Source organism: Myotis davidii, unplaced genomic scaffold (genome assembly GCF_000327345.1).
Source record: "Myotis davidii unplaced genomic scaffold, ASM32734v1 scaffold430, whole genome shotgun sequence".
In the NCBI taxonomy this organism is placed as follows: Eukaryota; Metazoa; Chordata; class Mammalia; order Chiroptera; family Vespertilionidae; genus Myotis; species Myotis davidii.
Window position 1 is genome coordinate 896,448 of NW_006285247.1, and position 4,300 is coordinate 900,747.

The following is a 4,300-nucleotide window of genomic DNA, read 5'->3' on the forward strand; positions in this document are numbered from 1 at the left end:
GATATTCCTTTCATTCTATTTCCACCTCCCTAATATTGCTCTAACAAGTCCACTCTTCTCTTTACTTGCACTGTTTAAATTCAGCTTCATAATTTTTTGAATGGACTATTCCAGTAGCTTCCTAATAATATCCCTTCACCCATTCACCACCATCTCAGATATAACCCATATTCTCAATTACAGCAGGTCCTCAAATAAAATTTTCATTCAACACCACTTCATTGTAACATTGATGAGATGCTACCTAAAAATTACTCTTGTTTATATCAATTAGCCTATGGTAAAATTAATATCCTTTTTTACTTGTTTTGCTAAAAGTTGCCAAACCAATCAATGTCAAGTGAGAACTTTACTCTCTTAAGATATTACAGGAGAATATAAATGATAGTTGTTGAGCAAGGCTTTCTATAAACAGCAGCCACAGTAATCCAGTAAAGAAGGTAACATTAAATCCCATTTTTTAGAAAAAACACTAGACTATAGAGTTCAAGTGATTACCAAGATTGCACATTGTGTGAGGAGCATACCTGGGATGAATTCTAAGTTGAGTGGACTCTTGACTGCACATTCTTTCCGGTGAACCATGCTGCTAAGAATATCCTGGATTCTTACATGTCTCTTTGCTCATTCATTTCTCAAGTTTCCATTGCATATCTACCATGTGTTCCGTGCTGTGCTCAGCACAGGGCAAATCCAGGACTCACAACCCACTGGGGCAGTAAATGAGAACGTGGACCACGACAAAGCAGTGTTGCATCAGTTTCCATGATCAGGGCAGCCCAGAATGCTGAGGGCAGAGTAGAGGGATCTCAAATGGCCTGACGTGGGGGTCAGAAAAGGCTTCCAGGAGGAAGGGGCTTGTGGTGTCATGTAACTTCATGGACCACTAACACAGCTGTGAGAACTCCAGAGGAATGTTGCCAGGCAGGGACATGGGCAGAAATGTTCATATGACTTGGTGAGAGCTCGGGTAGCGTTGGCCGGACACAGAGCTGACCCTGATGGTGTTCCATCCTTGCTACAGTTTGGTCCCTGGAGGCCCTGCACTTACTCTCTGAGGCTGACCAGCTGGCAAGCTCCAAGAGGCCACTGGCTTGTTTTAGTTAGCTGATGGCTCTTTGGAATGCATGCATTTCCCATTAATTGTGGTTTTCAAAAATTAAATTAAAAACCTCTTATTTACTCTAAAAATATATCTGGCCAACTTTCATAAAAGCTTACCCAGCTCTCCCATCAGGAGAGAAAACAAGATTTGAGAATTTAAATCTTGGGCAGAACTTAAACTGGGTCAGATGCCCAAACGTGTCTGCATTCAGGGCCCAGGGGCAATCTTTTTGAACTCTTTGAAACCTTAATTTCCTCATCAGGAAAATGGGATAACAGTAATTCTGACCTGCGTGGGTGACTGTTTATGTATGGACTATATAAAGTAACTAGAGGCCCAGTGCATGAATTCGTGCACAGGTGGGATCCCTCAGTCTGGCCAATGATCAGAGGTGATGGGGACTGGCCTGAGGGGGCATGGGTGGTTGGTCAGCTCGGGGGAGGGTCCTCTGGAGGTTGGCAGGCAGCAGGAGGTTGGGTGTGGGAGTGCACTGGCCACCAGGGGCAGCTCCTGCATTGAGCGTCTGCCCCGTGGTGGTCAGTGCATGTCATAGTGACCAGTCAACCAGGTCGTTTAGTCATTTGGTCATTTGGTCGCTTAGGCTTTTATATATATAGATGTGAATGCTCCTGTCCTGGGTCAGCTTGCCCTTGATGGTGTTCCATGTGCTGGAAGCAAATGCCAGCAGGGCATCATAAAATGCAAGAAGTCCATCAAAAGGCTGATGAACCTTGGGGCTTCAGCAGAGCTGAAGATCTGCATATATTATTGCCTGCTGCCAGACAGCTGAAGGCAGTTCCCCCAACCTGATATCATTTACTGTTTACCAAACCTACCTTTGATATGTATATCTGCTTTGCTATAGGCCAAAATGTGTGAATAAAAAGCCCTGGGTACAGAGATTCAGAGAGCTTAGTTACTAAAGCTAAGCCTCCCCTGGCTCCCCAAAAATGCCTCCCAAATTTATATTTCATGTCCAGTCTCTTTATTAATTTATGTTGCAACCCCTTCTCCAGATTCCTGAACCCTAGTAAAGGTGGATAAAACCCCGGCACCATGCCTTCCCCCTGCTTGATTCTATGTGGCATGGGACACAGTCTGCATTTCCCAGCTCCCGTATCAGCTGGCCTCCATCTGGGTGTAGTCAGTGGGAGCTCCTGATGGGAGATTGTAGGGTAGGAGGAAGGGAGAAGCAGGGGTATTCCTTCTCCCTCCTTTTTTGGGTAAAATGTCCAGAGCAGCCACTTCCCCTCCTTGGTACCAGCTTCCTTCAGGCATGTCCACTGTGGTCTGGGTTCAACAAATGAGACCAGCACCTCGGCTTGGGGAACACCGCCTCCTCCTTTCCCCCTTCTAATTCCACATCTCTGGGTGGCCTTATCACCTCCTATGTGGGGTCTTCCTTCTTCTTTCTCTTCCGTAGCCATTTTCTGGAATTAGATCCCCTCTGTTTTAAATACTTAGATAGCTGTTTTCTGGTTGGACTCTGACTTCTGCAGTGAGTGAAACACACTTATCTGATGGGATCTATTTTCTCAATAAAAGATTCATCAAGAAATCAGGTGATGGGGAATGAAGTTTAGACCAGGGAGAAGATTGGTTCTGAATGTTGGTGGCTCTTAGCTCAATGTCTAGTGAATAGGTGTTCCATAAATGTGGCTATGAGGAGGAGGAGTATTCACTTTCTACATGGACAAGCATGCCTTTGCCTCGAAGAGAGGGTAGAAAGATCTAGTGGTTTCTAATAACAATTGGCAGCCCCTCTGGTGCCCAGAGCCTGGTTCTGAGTGCTGGGAAGATCTGATCTCAGCCTGGATTGCCAGGAAAGGCTGGTCCCTCTGCACACAGTGCCCCCCAATGAGGATCGGATTTTTCCACCTTCACGATCTGGAGTGAGAACTCCTCCTCCTCACACTAAGGACAGAGAAGAATGTTTCAAGAATATTGGCCACAGCTATTCAACCAAGATCTTGTTCTCACATTTCTGCTGATGGCTTCCCAGCCCCATACTAATCTGTTGTTTAAGTCCCATGGCCATGTTACCTTAATTCCCAGGACAACCTGAGTCTGAGGCATCCAGAATGGGCCCTACTCAGAGGCAGAGAGGGTTCCACCCAGTCTGTGCCACCAGGAAGGAGACTGATCAGTCCCTGGACTGGGATCCCAGCATGAGGGAGGGGAAATGAGATGGGAGGTGAGTCCCATGCATCTTTATATCCAAGTGCCAACATGCTGCCTAGCACAATGGGAATTAAGGAATATGGACACATTGGGTGGTGCAGGCTCTGTAATACATGTCCCTGTCTGGTGTCCTAACACCATCACATTGCCCTAGCAATGACTGTGCCAGGCACCTAAAATACAAAATTGCTGAGCCTCATAACAACCCTGTAAAGTAGGGGTTATCAAGTCTAGTTTACAGATGATGAAACCAAGCTCAGAGAGGTTAAGTGATTTCTGCAAGTCTGCACAGCTGGTCAGTGTCAGAATTGGGATTCAGAGCCACATCTTTCAGGTTCCAGAATCTGCATTATATCAATTGTGTGCTGCCTCCCTGACATCTCTGTGGCAGGAATTTAAGAGTACTCTGGGCAGCCACAGCACACATTTGTAGCTACCCTCACCAAAAGCCTGGGTGGACCCCAGTTGGCAGAGTGAAAGAGAGGATGCCTCTGAGCTCAGTGGAGTCTACAGCCATCAATCCTCAGTGTCTCTCCTGCAGCTCCGAAGCTAAACACTAGTCGTTACCTAGGGAACCAGAAGCCATCTGCAGAGGTCATGGGCAATAGAGAGGGGAGGTTCACTTGAATACCCCTCCATCGCCTGAACTGAGAATGAGTGACATAAAAAGAGGTAGCAGCTATGGGTACCTTGACAGCTGGCATGAGAACCAGGCTTTATTTTCTGAGTCCAGTTACTACCATAGTGAACAACCATTAAACCAAAAGGAACCTAAAGAACAAAGTCACAGCCTTTTGATGAACTTTGCTCCCAACCTTATATCTCTACTAGTGGCCTGGTGCACAAATTCATGCACATTGAAAGGAAATTAATTAGAAGAAATATTTTGATATTGCTATTTGCCCTTTCTCGATAATATAAGTGTCAACCAAATTCACAATTGACAATGACAGATCAAAACACTTGCGTGCTTCCAAGAAACCAGAAACACCAATCAGAAAGGATATATGCATC